This window comes from Marmota flaviventris, chromosome 3 (assembly GCF_047511675.1).
Source record: "Marmota flaviventris isolate mMarFla1 chromosome 3, mMarFla1.hap1, whole genome shotgun sequence".
Classification (NCBI taxonomy): domain Eukaryota; kingdom Metazoa; phylum Chordata; class Mammalia; order Rodentia; family Sciuridae; genus Marmota; species Marmota flaviventris.
The window spans coordinates 178,541,376-178,559,724 of record NC_092500.1 but is presented as its reverse complement, the minus strand read 5'-3'; the positions used below and the strand labels follow the sequence as shown (position 1 = coordinate 178,559,724).

Genomic DNA, 18,349 nt, shown 5'->3' with positions numbered 1-18,349 from the left:
ATTCTTGGTTTTAATTCTTGTGCTATAGGAGTCTTATTAAGGAAGTTGGGGCCTAATCCCACATGATGAAGATTAAGCCTACTGTTTCTTCTATTAGACACAGAGTCTCTGGTTTAATTCCTAGGTCCTTGATCCATTTTGAGTTAAGTTTTATGCATGGTGAGAGATAGGGGTTTAATTTCATTTTGTTGCATATGGATTTCCAGTTTTCGCAGCACCATTTGTTGAAGAGGCCATCTTTTCTCCAGTGTATGTTTTTGGTGCCTTTGTCTAATATAAGATAATTTTAATTTTGTGGGTTAGTCTCTGTGTCCTTTATTCTATACCATTGGTCTACCAGTCGTCTGTTGTGGTGCCAAATACCATGCTGTGTTTGTTACTATTGCTCTGTAGTATAATTTAAGGTCTGATATAGTGAGGCCACCTGCTTCACTCTTATTATTCTGGGTCTCGTATTTTTCCAGATGAATTTAATGATTGCTTTTTCTATTTCTATAAGGAATGCCATTGGGATTTTGATCGGAATTGCATTAAACCTGTATAGTGCTTTTGGTAGTGTGGTCATTTTGATAATATTAATTCTGCCTATCCAAGAGGAAGGTAGATCTTTCCATCTTCTAAGATCTTCTTTGATTTCTTTCTTTAGGGTTCTGTAGTTTTCATTGTATAGATCTTTCACCTCTTTTTTTTTTTTAAGTTGATTCCCATGTATTTTATTTTTATTTTTTGAGGTTATTGTAAATGGGGTAGTTTTTCTCATTTCCTTCTCAGAGGATTTTTCACTGATATACAGAAATGCCTTTATTTTATGGGTGACCATTTGACCCAGCTATCCCTCTCCTCAGTCTAACCCAAAGGACTTAAAATCAGCATACTACAGGGACACAGCCACATCAATGTTTATAGCAGCACAGTTCACAATAGCTAAACTGTGGAACCAACTTAGATGCCCTTTAGTAGATGAATGGATAAAAAAATGTGGCATATATACACATGGAATTTTATTCAGCAATAAAAGAGAATAAAATCATGGCATTTGCAGGTAAATGGATGGTGTTGGAGAAGATAATGATAAGTGAAGTTAGCCAATCCCCCCCCCCAAAAAAAACAAATGCCAATTGTTTTCTCTGACATAAGGAGGCTAATTCATAGTGGGGTAGGGAGGGGGAGCATGGGAGGAATAGATGCACTCTAGATAGGGCAGAGGGGTGGGAGGGGAAGGGAGAGGGCAGGGCGTTAGCAAGGGTGGTGTGATGTGATAGTCATCATCATCCAGAGTACATGTATGAAGACATGACTTGGTGTCAACATACTTTATATACAACCAGAGATATGGAAAATTGTGCTGCATATGTGTAATAAGAATTGTAATGCATTCCGCTGTCATTTATTTTTTTTTAAATCAATAGAAAAATAACTGAAAATAAAACACCATTTGGTAGAAGTGGGTCACACTTATATGAAGTTCTCTGGTTTTTGTAGAGTTTTTTTTTTTTACTTTAAGAAGTTAAAATCTAACTGTAGTTATTTGATAGGAGCATTTCCTGTTGGATATCAATGAGATCTTACAGTTTTGCTACTGAATATTTTATTTGTGGATGGTCTTTCTAATTGACAATATTCATATTCCCTATAACTGAAACCAAGTCCCCTTCTTGGTCTAATAGTTGTCTTAGTTTAATAGTTGTCTGTTTGTTTGTTAGTTTGCATGGGTGGATCTTACTGTTTCCACCAGATATACCAGCTGTCTGAGCCGCACTGCTGCCCAGGCCTGGCCTCCTCTGTGCGAGATGCAGGAGTGCTCCTCCCCAGAGGTAGAGGCACTGTGGAAGGCCGGGAAGGCGGGGGCTTCTGCATCCTGGGTGCGCCCCACTGGCTACTCAGACCTGGCTATCCGCATAGGGCAAGAGGGTGGTTCTGCTGAACTCAGGCCTCCCTGGCCCATGATACCCTTTATTGGGGTGGTATTATTGTAGGGACAGACGCGGCAAGGCACCGAAGGCAGCAGGAAATCCGAAGTACATGTATGAAGTTTATTTGGCGGCAGCCAGGCTCAGGGCACAGCTTTTGCTAAAATGAATCGGTCCCCTGAACCCCGAGTTCAGGGAGTTTCAGAGTTTTATACCCAGTGTGTAAGGGAGGGGCTCAGGAGTTCACAGTCTGCAGAAGTTCACATAAAAGCAGCTTTTCTTTCACTGCTCTGGGCAAGTTAACCCTTCAAGGACCACACCTGAGAAGGGGAGAGCTTCTTCTCCTTCCTTTCCTCCCCCTGACAGCTATTACCATGGAGCCCAATTGGTAAGTTTGCTTATTTTAGAAATGTAGACACCTCTATGAAGCCCTAGCTCAAGGCCAGAGGCCTGGTTTACACATTTCTACAAACTACTATAGTAGATACATGTTTGTGAAAAACTAGTAAGGGGTGTCCTGCACCTGGAGTGCTGCTTTCTTTCCAGCCAGTGGCCAAGTAAAACAGGGCAACATGAAAATTGGAAGTTTATCTACATTGAACTCTTTTGCAGAGACTCTTTTGCTGACAGTCCTAAAATCAGCCATGGTGAAGATTTCTGGAGAAGCCCGTGAAGACTTCTCTGTGGAGAAAGGGGGTGCCACTTCAGTATCAGCACAAGTAGAAATGCCTAGCAAGCTGTGCATGTGTCACCCTGGAGGGTCAGTGCTTCAAGTGTGGACGATACAGATTACTAAGGAAGAGAGGAAATCTCCTTTCTCTGGCCGTCATCCAGGGACCCACAGGAACCCCTGCCCTTCCCTTTGTGAACTGTCCTTGGACAGAAGAGGGCAAGCCCACTGTTAGTTACCTGGCACCAGACTCAGGAGGAAACCAGCCACATATTCATTGAAGACAGTTTGTTGAACTGTGTCCTGAGGTCTCCAGGCCCCAGGGAACCCTGGTCTTGCTCCAGGCCAGCGGAGCTCTCGTAGGAGGCAAGAGCATCTCTGGCAGCATGCAAGTCTTCCTGGCCAGCAGCTTCTGTTATCCCCTGGGTACAGGTGCAGGCTGTGAGCCCTCCTCCAGAACACCTGTGCTTGCCCTTGGGGTCACTGACGTTTGTTTGGAGACCAGAGGTCTTGGGTCCAGGTGTCACTTGGGGAAACAGGGTCTGACTGCCGGATGGGCCCCTGCTTCTGCAGCGGTGCTCTGAGCAGTGCTGCCAGACTGCTGTCTGGAGCCTGTGGCTGCACACCAAGGCTGTAGCTGGGGTGGAGAGTGCAGAGCACGGCTTGCACCCGAAGCTGAAGGTGGCTGGTAGTGAGATGCCTTCTCTGCGTGAGCAGAGAGTCTCAGTGAGTTCCCAACTGAGAGAAAGGTTAAACCTTGTTACCTATAGAGATCCCAAAGATGGGTCTTTGCAGGAGGTATAGGTACTTCAGAGTCTTCTGAAAAGAACCTACTTTAGCGTACTCCAAGGAAGGCTGGGATGCAGCCCAGCGGTAGGGCACTTGCCTTGTGTGCTCAAGGGCCTTGGTTCATTCCCCAGCACTGCACAAAAATAAAAGCATCCTGAGGATCCGGATCTCTGTGAGTCCAGGAAACCCTCAGTTGGCTGTGCCTGCTGTTGTAGTGTTCAGTTTCCAGCCTGGGTTGTTGATGGTCAGAGCAATTTGCAGTGAAATGAAGAAAACCCCAAGGATGGGTTAAGTGCCCTTGGCAGAGGTCTACCTGGACATTAATGCGGCTGGTTTTACACCATTCCCAGAGTTTCTCTGTGGAACTGTCACAGACCTGGAATCTACCTGAGGGTAACAGGGCTTCCTGTGCACCAGGATCATGATCCAATCACCAGCTGCAGCATTCTCAGCAGAGGGGGACAGCAGAAGAGACCCACGCACATGATGGACCAGTGGACGTGTATGCCTCGTGGACGGGTTAACTTGGAACACGCGTCAGGACGCGGATTTGTAGACCCCAGTTTTGTGAAAGGTCCTTTGCTACTGACTGGCTCAGAGTCCAAGTCAGCTCTGCTTGGAAGTATGCTTTTAGACTTCATGTCTTAGACTGAAAAATCATTTCCTATCAATTTACATGATAAATGAATCAAAATGTTCAAATAACTCATTAGAAAAAATTTTTAACTTACAAATGCTGTTTAAATATTTAGAACATTTGAATGGTTTTACTTGATGTTTTCCCTTTTTATTATCAAATCACCTGATTTTCAGTGAAAAGCAATATAGATTATAAGACACTGAGCCAGTACAGAAACTGGCAAAGAGGTCTGCAGGAGCATCCCATGCTCCTCCCAGGAAGAACCATCTGACACCCTGTGCATAGCTCTGTGGTCACAAGTGCGCTGGAAAATGCTGGCCAGCTGTGGTGTGCACGTGTGTAAGGGAGCATGTGGTTTATTGGGTTTTCATTTGATGAATAAGTTGATGACACATGAAAGTCAGTGCTGTGCCTCACATGAATGCGTCTCCATCCCAGTAGATACAATGCCTTAAAAAGCCTAAGCATAAAAGGAGAGAAAATTTAAAACTCAGAGTTCCATTCTTACATTTCTCCTGGGTTTTACCCTCTACCTCAAAAATTTAAGTATATGTGTGCATACACATATGCACACAAACACACACATACACAGACACGGAAACACATACATATGCACATGTGCAGGCACATGACACACACATTTGTGTATGCATGTGTGCACACAGATCTATATATACATGCACATGTGTAAACATGAATATACACCGAAACACATGTATACACATGCAAGTGTATACACACATATACACCATGTATAGGCACACACACTCTAACACATGCACACATGTACCTGTGTGCGTGTTCACTCATGTACACACATGCATGTATACAGATGTGCACATAAACACGTGCACACGTGCTTGAATGTGAGTGCAGGCCAGGGGTTGCTGGGTCTGCAGCAGAGAGCCCAGCCCTGCAAAAGCTGGTTGTTTATTTCCAGTCAGTTTCCTCAGACCTGTCTTCTCATGGTGGCTTTTCCATCGTGACTTCTTTATTTTGATCTCCGGGTTGGTTGATTTTATCATTAAGTGGCTCTTTTCAACATGGCCAGGGGTGTTCATTTAAGGATTTTTTTTGGAACTTTTATGCTTAAGGAAACGGGACTTCTTTTGAATCCTGGGTTCATACTCATTCTTTCCTTGGGGCTCTGGGCATGTGGTTCCCTTGTCTTTGCCGTGATTCTCCTGGATGGGGACGGTGCAGGGCACGTGGTGTGGCATTTCCAGAGACCTGGGGCTTAATGACTGGGCATGGGGGCTGGGCTCGGTCCCCAGGGCCCCTGGGGTGGGTGGTGCCTCCCTGATGGGTGGCTTTTGACGGAATGTGCTTGAGCCAGCCTCATCTTCAGGGCTTCTTGGTGCCAGTCGTCTCTGCAAACTGAGTTAGAGTCAGTGTGTCCTCTCAGAGGTGACCTCAGTCTCTCCTTGCCAGTGCCTCTGGTCCCACCCAGGGTGCTGCCTGCCTCCACTTGCTGTGCTCCTACGATTGTTCTCTTCCTGCGCTTTGCTCTGCAGGCGCAGAGGGTGCCTCCCTCCTGTGTGCCGCTTTCCTGGTCTCGTCGTCCTCTGAACGCCCTGGGGTCTCCTCCAGTGGCTGGTCAAGTCTTCGCCCAGGTGTGGTGTGGCAGCGCCTGGCCGCACGTCTTCTGCGCTGCTGCGACGGCTGTGGACATCCTCCTCTGCAGTTTCCTTCCTGCCTCCCTCGTCGTGCCTTTGACCCTGCTCCGCTTGAGCAGGCTCTCTGGAGACAGCTGGGGATGGGCGTCCCTGTCCTGTGACTCGGGGTCCTGAGTGGGTGTCGGCAGGCATGTTCTGCCACCTTGTTGCTGTGTTTTGGTCACCCAGATGTCCTGCTGCTGCGTCTCCTCTTGTTTGTGCTCTCTGGTCTCTCTGTGAGCTGCAGGGTGGAATTCCTTCTCCCTGGGTTCTGTGTGGCCATAATGTCCACCTGTCTGTCCACTTCTCTCCAGGTACTGTGTGTGACTGTGATGTCCACCTGTCTGTCCACTTCTCTGCAGGTACTTCTGGGTGGCCAAGCAGAGCTGGCGGTACCACAGTCTCCACCCCCAGGTCAACGGTTGTTCACGAGGAAATGTCCTTTGCTGGTTACTTGCCACTGTGGACTTTGGGGAGGGTGGTTTCAGTGTTCCCCTCATTTTGTGGTGACCACAAGAGGGGTGCCCCACCTGGGCCTCTCTTGGTTCCCCCTGGAACCCAGTGACAGGGCTGCACTTCCTTCAGCAGCCTGGAGAGCACTTTCTGAACAAAAAGTCTCATGCCATCTCCTGATTGCTAATATTTATCCTTTTCCAGCCAGTCCTTTGATGAAATCTTAATGTTGAACTTTCTCAAACTTTTCCTGCAGAAAGGTATTTTTGGAAATAAAACATTTATTGGTCACAGAAACCGCCTTTGATTATAAAGTACTCTTTACATATGAAATGTTGAGTAGGTCACTGGTTCTAGAGCCAGAACCGAGTGTGTGCTCGCCTGCCTCAGCCGCAGTGTTCAGGGCAGCACCAAGCCCTGCAGGTCCCAAGACTCCTGAGCGTGACAGTTGAACTTTCCTTTTACTGCTTTGCTCCAGAGTGAACACAAATCTGAATTCTCCCCAAGGTCCCAGGCCTGTTTCAAGCTGAAGAAGCAATTACAAAACCCTGTAATTCACAGCTGACCTAAGGGCTGTGGGAGGTGACGCCAATGCCCCTGGGCTCAGAAGGGGCTGTGTGCGAGATGGGCACTGTCTTTTTTTTTTTTTATGTTCCTAATGTTTATTGGTCCCCTATGTGCCTGTACCCAGTTGGATGAAAAGGGGTCACTATTAACCAGATCCCAGGTAGGGGAGAGACGTGGAAAGCCTGGGCCTGGTTTACCAGCCCTCCCCCATACTCTGGAGTTTGGAAGGGGCAGGTCCTGCCTTTCCTGGGTCAGCACAGAGCACCCCGGTAGGGGCACAGATGGAATCCAAGGACACAGGCTAGTTGTGCTTGGAAAAATATCCCTGGCTGTCATCCACGTGGGGCTTGATTGTTCACTGCCAGACTTGCAGCCAGTGGGACAAACTTTCCCCATGCTCATCTGGGCACTGAGGCCTGGACTGGCCACAAAGCCTCATCCACAGAGCGCCCCATGGGCAGATCACTGACAGTGACCTGGCGAAGGACTCCCTTGCCATCAGTGACCGAGAGGCCCCTGTAGGCAATGCCCTCACCACCTTTCAGCACACCATAATTATGGGACAAGCTTCTGGTCACATCAGCAAGCCGGGGGATATTCAGGGGGCCCAAGCCTCCCTGCTTCCACGGGGGGTTGATCCAAGCCAAGTGGGTGAACGGAGAGTCGACGGAGACACCCAGCACCTCGCAGCCCAGCTTGCTCAAGTCCTCAGCATGTTCGCTGAAGTGACGATCTCTGTGGGGCACACAAAAGTGAAGTCCAGTGGGTAGAAAAAGAGGACCATGCGCTTCCCTCTGTAGCCAGAGAGCTTGACCTCCTTGAAGGCACTATCCACCCCCGCGGTGGCAGTGAGGTCAGGGCGGGCTTTCTAATGTGCGTGTGGCCAGGGGCTGAGACTGCGTATGCAAGAGACAGACACCTTGAAGAACAAACGCACCCCCTCGAGTTCTCAAAGCCAAGTGTGTGTGAGTGTCCCTTGTGCTTAGAAGGCGGACGCGTGAGCCCCGTGCCCGTGCCCTGGTGGGTGTACTGTTCCTGTGCACTGAGTTACAAGGCTCGGGCCACATTCCAGGGACCCTGCTGAGCCCTCACCTGAGCCTCAAGCCCCATCCATCTAAGTCAGCCGATGCCCTTGTCCCTTGTAGATACAAGCCCCAGGAATGGTAGATGAGGTTGTGGTTGAGGGGTATTGTTACGGTTTAATAAGAGGTGTCCCCAAAACTTGTACGTGAAATGATGCAAGAATTTTCAGAAGTGAGATGATTAGATTGTGACCTAATCAGTGGATCATTCACTGATAAGGATTACCTGGTGGTAACTGGAGGCAGGTGGGTGTGGCTGGAGGAGGTAGGTCTCTGGGGCCATGCCTTGGGGTTTGTATCTTGTCCTGGCGAGCAGCACTGTCTCTCTGCTTCCTAGTGCCATGTCCTGCGCTGCTGTCCTCTGCCATGCCTTTCCTCTAAGGGAAAGAACATCCTCTCAGATGTTCTGCCTCATCTGAAGCCCAGAGCCATGGGCTGGCAGCCACCTATGGACTGAGACCTCTGAAACCACAAGCCCCAAATAAATGTTCCCTCTTCTGTGTTGTTCTTGTCGGGTCTTTTGGTCAGAGCAGTGAACAAGCCTCCACACAGGTGGAGGGTGAGGCCAGCCCTGGCACCTTGCTGGTCAGGCCCCAGGCTCCTCAGTTGTCACTGTGATGATCTCAGACCCTGCCATCCAGACAGGATTTCTCCGGCTGGCATTCAAAGAACGTTTCATCGTGGTCCTTTGGCCTCGTCGGTGATTGAAGGGGGAGAGATCTTGTTGAGATAGCCCTATTAAACTCTCTTAACTAGACGCATGCTGAGAAAATGGTGTGCAAGAAATGAACAATTCACTATTAACAGAGAGCCAGCTTTGAAAGGGGCCTGGATGCCAGTAGGAAAACGTTCAGTGTGACCTTCCTCAGCAGACTCACAGGATGCTCCCACACAGCACTGAGAGTCACAGTGGGTCTCCCTTCCTGGGCTAGGTGCCGAGGCCTATGGCTGACTGTGACGTGGGACATGGAGCCTGGGCCCAGTGACCAGGACATGGCCCGAAGTCCTAAGTCCGTTCCCATCTCTGAAAGGGACAGGAAAGAAGGGATGAGAGACGTGAGGAGCTGCCACCTGGCTGATGGGCAGGAGGGCCTGAGGGCTGGTGAACTGGCAGCCAGGTGGACTGGACCTGGTCCTGGGTGGGGATGGGCCTTTCCCATGTGCAGGGCCTGGTGAGGTGGAGGCTGTGCACCCCGTGTCTGAAGAGCTAGGACGGACAATCAAGTCAGCCATGTTCAGTGACGGGCCTTCCGTACCCCACTGTGACAAAGGCCCTTTGCTAGCCTGTGATGTGGGCATCTCACTGATGTCTGAGCCCCAGGGTGGTGTTCTGGCATGGAACATGGCTGCAAGCCACCAGCGGGGGCTTCTCTTTCCATCTGCGCTGGCCTCATCCAAATGGCAACCTGTTTCCTATGGGTGCCCAGCCCACATTCACACTCCCCTGTCCCCTCCCCGGGCCGCGCCTCCAGGCCAGGGCTCTGGAGGGACTTCCCAAAGGCAGTCTCAGGGCTTCCTAGCCACCCCTCACGTGATGGTGGCTGAGGGCCTATCATCAGAACACACAACATGTTGCATGTGAGTACATCCAGTCGCAGGGACAACGCTGCCCTCTATGGCTCCTGCAGCCGAGGCCCTGCCAGAGCTCACGTTTGCAGCCACGGTTACTGGCAGTGTGAAGTGGGCCATCTCTGGCTTATCTGACACCTCGTGGCCCCAGTTCCTACAGGGGCCTCTCTCAGGGCTCCTCCGTGTGGGGTGCAGGGCTCTTGCTCCAGTGTCCTCGTGCAGAGTGGCAGGTGGGAGCGCCTCGCGGAGCACTTCCCTGGCGTCTGTGCAGTGCCCTGCCCACTGCTGCATGACAGACCTTCTTGACATCTGATATGGAGCCACCCTCTTCACCAGCACCTCCACTGTGCAGGGTCAGCTGGGCCCGGGGGGCTCTTCTGTCCTGCATAGTGTCCTGGGCCACTGCTCCCAGGGGTGTCTGGGGCCTCCTCCGCGGGCTCCAGTGTAATGGTGCACACGGGTCACCTGAGGTGGTGGGGGTAGTTGTTCTGTCGCCACGGCAGCAGTACGGGAGCTCTCTCCCCTGGTCCACTCATGTCAAGTGAAGCCTTTTGTTCTGCATGCTGCCTGGTCACACGTCCCTGCCTGGGTCTTCTTGTCTTGTGCTACCTCCCCTCCTTCACACCATTGCTTCATCCCCACCACGGCGCCTGGCACTAGGTACGAGATACATGTCTGACTGCGTCCAGTTTGTGGTTTCCACGCTACCAAAGCAAAGCCTCCATTTCCTAAAGAGTTTTCTGCGTGAGCCCACATCCCCTGGAACCCTCCCTGCGTGAGAACAGACTGGGGCTTCCACACCACGGCCAGGTCTGCGGGCTTGCGCGGCCACTGGCAGACACAAGGGATCCTTGGGTGCTTAATCATCATTTTGCTCTTCTGATTTTGTCTCTTATCTTCAAAAATCTGATAAGATAAAGCGATGTTTCATTATGGACTTAATTTGCATTTGGGGATTATTGTTATTGGCAGAGTCGTAGGCAGGCTGCAGCTCTCCGAGTGTGTGGGTGATTTGGTTGACTTGGAGCGTCCATTGCTGTGGAGTAGAATTAGAAGGCCACCAGCAGATCTAGAACCACCAGGGGGGGGACTGACTGTGTGCAGAGCTCATGCTGTGCTTTGGGGTCAGACTTGGTGTAGACCCATTTCACTGTCTCAGGCATATTGAGTATGCCCAGGAACTTTCCCTGATGCCAGTTGGACATTGTGCTGGCAAGGCTCCTTGCCCTGGTGCAGCCTTATAGCTCAGGGGTCATGCCAGTCACTGTCACGGGTTTGTGCACTTAGCCTTAATGAAAAGTGAATATGGCATCATGATCAAAGATCACCAGCTGGGCTGTGGCTGCCTGCAGGGGCACGGAGGGGGATCTCTGGATGACTGTGCCCTGCCTGGGTGCTGGTTGTGAGTTGCACACAGGACACAGTGGGCAGTGCCCTGTACACCTGGTGCTGTGCTGCAGTTGACTGGGATGCACCCATGGAGGTAAGGACAGGGAGGTCAGAGGACCTTTCTGCACCAGCCCTGTCTTCCTGTGACCTTGGACCACTTCAGAACCAAACATTCGTGGCACATCTGAGAGGAGCTTGTGGCATAGTGGTCTAGACTGCTGACCTCATCACAAGGTGGAAGCTGGCGGGCTTCCACACCCACCAGTGTCCCCTACACAGTTGGAGGAGTCCGCCCCAAGTGCTGTCTTCAGGAATGCCCAGAATGCACGCCTTAGCAAGGTCCTGAAAGTATTTGGCACCCCTACTGTGGAACACCCCAGGTATATGCCTCAGCACAGGTCCAGCTTCTCTGGACGGTCCTCTCCTCAGGCTGAAGTGTGGTCATCTAGACATGAATTCCTGGGAACGTGCTGTGCTCTCTTGCAGCCAGCAGAATCAGAACTCGGCTTCCAGTGGAGACCTATGGTAGGAGGCTGCCAGCCATGACACCAGGCTCCACAAGTCGCCCGTGGTGTCCACTCAGCTCCCGGGGCTGTGCGTGTGCCGTCTCCTTGCAGCTATAAGGTGTTGTCTCCCAGGTGCTGCCTCTGCAGGAGGCAGGAAGATGACCTCTGGTCTGCCATGCTTGCTCTCTGGTACCTTGGGGGGTGGGAGACAGGCTCGTTCACTCCTGCCTGTTGGGACTTGCAGGTCAGGGCCTGTTTACCAGCAGCCTTGGTCACAGGCATCCTGGCCTGCTTTGTTACATCCCAGGAGGAGACCTGTGTCCTCAGTTGCATTCCATGCTGAAGGGACGAAACCTGCTGGCCCCCTGGAGACCCTCGTGAGTGAGTGTTGCAGGGGCAAGCCCCATCCAGACTGAGATGCCTCAGAGTATCCTGCCCACAGGGGCGGGGAGGCCTTCTGAGAGCTGGCTGGCTCTGTGGCCCGTCAAGTCTTCCAGCTGTCACAGAGCCTCTCCACGTGGGAGGAACTGACTGGTTTGTAACTGAAGTTCTTTGTGATCACAGAGGTGAGGTTTTTGGTTAAATTTGAGCCCGACAACATAAGAATTTGTGCTCCTCTGATTTTGTGGCTAGGGCATTTTAGAGTCCGTGTGCAGCAGTGGGGACGGAATACACTGTTTCCTACGTGGCTGGTGATGAGGCACCTTGTGCTGGTGGACAGCGCCCACCCAGGTGATGGCCCAGCTCAAGCACCAGTGGCGTCTGGGAGCAGGATGTGACAGCTCTGACGGGCTGCAGCTGGCTTTGTTCTAACAGATGGATCAGTGAGGCAGGACCCTGTTCTGTCTTGCCGTTTGTCACAGTGTCAAAACCTTAGGCAGGATAGTCAGCATCGGTCATTCGAGAGATACCTGTGTGTCAGGGTCCCTGCCAGGGCCACTTCCATGCCTGCCCACTGCACTGTGAGACTGGGGCCCTCAGGTCAGGTGGCCACCAGGTTGCTTTGCTGAGCCAGGTTACTCGAGGACCCAGAGAGCAACCAGGCTGTCCTCCCACAGTGCCCCCTGTGAGTGTGCCAGGGAGCCACCCTGATCATTGGTGTGACCCATTCACATGTTCAGGTGGGGACTGGGGACAGCAGCGATCGGTGGCACACAGAGGCTCTCTGGAGGCCCAGACCTGGCCTCATCTGCCTCCCAGAGGTCCTTAAAGTGGGCAGGCCCTCAAAGTGGGCAGGTCTCTGGCCCCAGGCTCCATGCTGCTGAAGGACCCTGGTGAATGGCTTGGAGGCCCAGCACAGCTGCCCACCTCCTGTACCACGGCTGTTGTGGCTACAGCACATCGCAGCCCCTACCCAAGAACAACTCCACTGTTCTGTTCCCCACGTTCCAGTTCTATCCTACTCCATGGGACAGACTTGTTTCTGCTGGACATAGCCACTGGACAGAGGCGAGCACCCCCTTGCCATCACTACAAAGCCACAGGCTCATGATTGTAGAAAGACTGACAGCACAGCTCTTCTCACCTCAGGAACAAGTAACGATTAGGGAGAGATTAGGAAGAATCACACAGTACACGGCACCTGGGTGAGTGCCTGGAGAGGATCAGTGGTGCTGCCAAAGCTTCCTGCTTGCTTTGGGCTGTGACTATGAAGTGGGATGCCCAAACTCAAGTGACGGCAATAGCCTTACACATTGGGGCTTTGAAGTCAAACAGCATGCAGTGGACATGGCTGAGTGCAGTGATCAGTGTCATGCTAATGGGAAGCAGAGCCCTGACCTGGAGTCACAGAGCACACAGTGGGAGTGGCTGAGTGCAGTGATCACACACTGTGCAGTGGGAAGCAGAGCCCTGACCTGGAGTCACAGAGCACGCAGTGGGAGTGGCTGAGTGCAGTGATCACACACTGTGCAGTGGGAAGCAGAGCCCTGACCTGGAGTCACAGAGCACGTAGTGGGAGTGGCTGAGTGCAGTGATCAGACACTGTGTAGTGGGAAGCAGAGCCCTGACCTGGAGTCACAGAGCATGCAGTGGGAGTGGTTGAGTGCAGTGATCATACACTGTACAGTGGGAAGCAGAGCCCTGACCTGGAGTCACAGAGCACGCAGTGGGAGTGGCTGAGTGCAGTGATCACACACTGTGCAGTGGGAAGCAAGACTCTAACCTGGAGTCAGAGAGCACCCAGTGGGGGTGGCTGAGTGCAGTGATCATACACTGAGCAGAGGGAAGCAGAGCCCTGACCTGGAGTCAGAGAGCACACAGTGGGAGTGGCTGAGTGCAGTGATCACACACTGGGCAGTGGGAAGCAGAGCTCTGACCTGGAGTCACAGAGCACGCAGTGGGAGTGGCTGAGTGCAGTGATCACACACTGTGCAGTGGGAAGCAGAGTCTTGAGCTGGAGTGACAGAGCACACACAGTGGGAGTGGATATAGTGATGACACACTGTGCAGTGGAAGCAGGGCCTTGACCTGGAGTGACAGAGCACACATTAGGAGTGACTTTAGTGATGACACACTGTGCAGTGGGAAGCAGAGCCCTGACCTGGAGTCACAGAGCACGCAGTGGGAGTGGCTGAGTGCAGTGATCACACACTGAGCAGAGGGAAGCAGAGCCCTGACCTGGAGTCACAGAGCACACAGTGGGAGTGGCTGAGTGCAGTGATCACACACTGGGCAGTGGGAAGCAGAGCTCTGACCTGGAGTCACAGAGCACGCAGTGGGAGTGGCTGAGTGCAGTGATCACACACTGTGCAGTGGGAAGCAGAGCCCTGACCTGGAGTCACAGAGCATGCAGTGGGACTGGCTGAGTGCAGTGATCAGACACTGGGCAGTGGGAAGCAGAGCCCTGACCTGGAGTCACAGAGCACACAGTGGGAGTGGCTGAGTGCAGTGATCACACACTGGGCAGTGGGAAGCAGAGCTCTGACCTGGAGTCACAGAGCATGCAGTGGGAGTGGCTGAGTGCAGTGATCACACACTGTGCAGTGGGAAGCAGAGCCCTGACCTGGAGTCACAGAGCACGCAGTGGGAGTGGCTGAGTGCAGTGATCACACACTGGGCAGTGGGAAGCAGAGCCCTGACCTGGAGTCACAGAGCACACAGTGGGAGTGGCTGAGTGCAGTGATCACACACTGGGCAGTGGGAAGCAGAGCTCTGACCTGGAGTCACAGAGCACGCAGTGGGAGTGGCTGAGTGCAGTGATCACACACTGTGCAGTGGGAAGCAGAGCCCTGACCTGGAGTCACAGAGCATGCAGTGGGACTGGCTGAGTGCAGTGATCACACACTGGGAAGTGGGAAGCAGAGCTCTGACCTGGAGTCACAGAGCACGCAGTGGGAGTGGCTGAGTGCAGTGATCACACACTGTGCAGTGGGAAGCAGAGCCCTGACCTGGAGTCACAGTGTAGGATGGCTTTTCTTCTAGGAGTTTGCATTGTGAAAAGTGAGAAACCCCCTCCATTGCAACTTTTCCAGAGCACAAAATGAATCAATAATCTTATTTTCAAAATCTCCTGTACCTACACTCATGACTCTGGCACCTGCAAAGGAGAGACTTGGTACGTTTGCAAATTATTATCTGAGCTGAAGGAGTGATCAGAATGGGGAGCAGCTTATCTTTGCCTGCACCTGAGAGGCACATGTCTGATGCAGGCTTGCGCTGCCCAGCCAGTTCTGCTGGCATTTCGTCACACTGGCTTGCCTGGGCCTGAGGAAAGGCAGCACAGCTGTCTCAGGACTTTCCAGCTGCCTCTCTGGGCTTGGGGGCTCTGCTCACCTGCACAGCATTGCCATATGCTTACTGTCAGCATGCTGTTTAAATAGCTACGTGTACGCCTGCTGAACACACACACTTGGCTGGGACATCTGTGGTGGAGCTGCTGCAGTGAGCCATGGCCCTGCGTGCAGCATGTTGCAGTGGTCTGGGTAGCGGGAGTTTATTGGAGGCCCTGGGTCCTTCCTGATGGACGCTGGGTCTGCAGAGTGGTGCTCTCAGGGGTGGAGAAACCTTAGGAGCCTGTCAGGAAATGCCTAGGACATTGGAGTCATGCCCTGAAAGGGATGGTAGGACTCTCCGGTCCCCTCACTGCTTCCTGACTCGAGATGTGAGCACTCACTCCGGCATGCACTCCGTGCCCGAGGTGATGTGATCAGGTAGCTGCCCTTGGCTCTGAGCCTGCAGAGCCAGGAGCTAAAACCTTTTTCGCTGGCTGCCTAGGGTGTTTCCTGTAGCAACAAGGGTTGACTAATGCAGGTGTCAAGTAGAGTTTAATGGGATTAGAGGCTATCTAGGGTTTGGCTTGTAGGGAGCCCTCGGTGAGTGACTTGAGGTGCTCAGGAAAAGTTCTGCCAGTTCTGGTCATATACCTGTGATTTCTTTTTCATGAATTAATTCCAGATAGTTCGAAGGCTTTTTGACTTCCCCAGGTAAACTCTAACGGCACTCAGAAGTCTGGGCTGTACTGCGCTGGGCCGCGTGATCTTCCGGGACCCCGCCCCTGCCCCCAGTGGTGTGTGTGGACAGGCGTGTCCACATCCTGAGCTGAAGGGCGGCCTGGAGTGGCTGGAATCCAGAGACGTGGTCTTGAGAGGAGAGCCTTTTGGCTGTGAGTGGCCCACAGAGGCCAGGTATCTGGGGGCCCTGCACAATGCCGAGGACACGTCCTGCCTCCCTGCTCTGGGCTGGTGCAGACCCAGCATCTCTGAGCTCTCGAGAAAGATAGGCCCTGGTCTGCACCCTGCTTCCTCAGGGAGCCCCCTGGTCAGTGACCGCTCTCAGGCCAGCATCTCAGGGCCCAGCCTTCTCTGCCTGCTCTCATTAAGGAACAATAGGGTCCACGGGAGCCACAGCTGTGTCACATGCTCACCGTGCCTGGCAACTCAGTGGCCTGCTCCTGTGCAGCCACCCGGTAGCACCGGAGGCCCCTCCAGTCCCCTCCAGTGGAGTCTGGGCCCGGGGCTTGCTGGGCTTCTCCATCTTCCTGCAGGGCCTGAGTGCTGGGGCCCTGCCCCGTCCTGCACCTGGGCTCTTTCTAGAGCACCAGGATGTCTTTCCCAGCCCCAGTTTTGGTCATGGTATGGGAAGTCCCATGTCTTTGACCCCTCCCAGTGAGGAGAGAAGAGTCATCCACAGACCTGGGGTTGGCTTTCCTGGGATCTGGTTACTTGTGATCAACTGCAGTCTGAAAATATTAAATATGAGAAAATCCATAAATAAATAATTCATCAGTTTTACATCATGCAACATTTTGAAGAGCATGATGAGGTCTTGTGGGTCCATTTTGTCCCACCTGGGATGTAGATCCCCCCTGTAGCTGTGTAGTCTACCCGCGTGCTGACCATGAGTGCTCAGCTCAGCTGCCAGTTACTGGCAGATCACAGGGCGTGTGGTCAAGTCACCCTGGGTTTATTCAATGTCCCACAGTGTAAGAGGAGGGCTGCTGACCAACAGTACATTGTCACAATTGTTCTGTGTTTTAAGATGCTGATTTATTGGTGAGTCTAATTTGTGACTAGGATATGTGTGTGTGTAGGAAAGGTGTAGCTTGTGTAACATTTGGTACCATGTTTGGTTTTGGGACTCCCCTGGGGGGTCTTAGAATGCATCCCCTGAGGATAAGTGGGAGTTCTGTCCTGAGTCATCGGTATGAGAAAAATTAGGAAGCATTTATGACATTCCAGCTGTGTACTGGCCCCTGCACAAGCTGTGATAGAAAGTTGAGCCAAAGGTCTTGTAGGTTGATGAGAAAAGGCCAGGTGATCAGTCATCAGGAACACAGTAACGATATATGCTGAAGAGGCAGTAGGGAGAGAGGAACTCTCATGCACCATTGGTGGGAGAATAAAGTCGTGCACCCCTGTGGAAGTTGGTGTGGAGGTTCCTCAAAAGACTAGGCATGGAACCACTGCACGACCCAGCCACACCACTCCTGGGTATTTACCCCAGAGAACTAAAGGCATTCCCCAGGGATACTTGCACACCCATGTTTATAGCAGCACAATTCCCAATAGCCACACTATGGAACCAGCCTGGGTGCCCATCAACAGAGGAATGGACACAGAAAGCCTGGTGTATACACAAAGGGAGTTTTGCTGAGCTATAAAGAAAAATGAAATTGTTTTTGTAGGAAAATGGGTGAAACTAGAGACCATCATGTAAAGTGAAATAGGTCAGACTCCGAAGGTCAAGTCACATGTTTCCTCTCATCTGTGGAAACTGGAGAGTGAAAGGAATTGATAAAAAGGGGTAATTCCATGAAAATAGAAGAGACAGCAGTAGAGGAGGAGACCAGGGCGGGTAAACTGGAGAATGAAACTGATGAGATTAGGTGCAGCACAAATCTGTCACAATGAAGCCCTCGACGGTGTGATTATGATGCACCAATCAAAAGGAAAAAAATAAATTCAAAAAAATTAAAAAGTAAAGAGAGAAGACAGTGGATACTCCTGCTGGTTGTGGCTGCAACCAGGATTGTGCAGTCTAGGCCGAGAGAACGAGTCCAGGGTCTGGGGGAGAAGGATGGGCACGGACAGAGGAGCGCCTGCTTTCCAGGAGGGACACAAGGGATGCGGCTGCCAGCCCCTGCTGGCTGCCCTCCAGCACGCTGCCCCTGGCATGTGCCTGTTCAGTGGCCATAGTGGCAGGCAGGATCTTCCCGGTGGTGAGGTGGCCACCTCACAGCCACTGTGCTCCTTATCTCCACTCACCAGGGCCGCTGAGCCCATTCCCAGAGGCTGTGGAAATGGCAGCAGGTGCTCACCTGGCTGGTGCCGGTGCATGTGTCCAGGTGCAGGCTCTTGCTGCCCCGGGCCTTGGAGAGCCATGACCTGTCCTACTGCCTGTTTTGTAAATCTGTTTTAAGGGGACAGTGACATCATGGATCTGGATCATCCATGGCAGATTTCCTGCTGCCACGGAATTGTGATGGGGGCATGAGAAGCTGCACGGTCTGGCCCTCCTGAGAGATGGTCACCAGCATCTGCCCTCATGCCCCTGCCCTCTTCCCACCCAGCTTTGGAAGGGCAAGCCTGTCACCTCACACCCCGTCACAGAAGCCCGTCTTCTAACCCTGGCCTGGGTTGAGGTTCAGTCGTGAGCAGCTGGGCTGCCAAGAGGCAGCTC

At 52.3% G+C, this 18,349-nt stretch overlaps 1 protein-coding gene and 1 pseudogene across 1 annotated transcript in view; one reads left to right on the top strand and one right to left on the bottom strand.

Moving 5' to 3' along the window:
* The window catches only part of Dlgap2 (DLG associated protein 2), a 589,656-nt gene that overhangs the window by 227,790 nt on the left and 343,517 nt on the right, over nucleotides 1–18,349 (top strand). The gene's annotated exons all lie outside the window — the stretch shown is intronic.
* LOC114105587 (peroxiredoxin-2 pseudogene) lies at nucleotides 6,986–9,626 on the bottom strand (annotated as a pseudogene).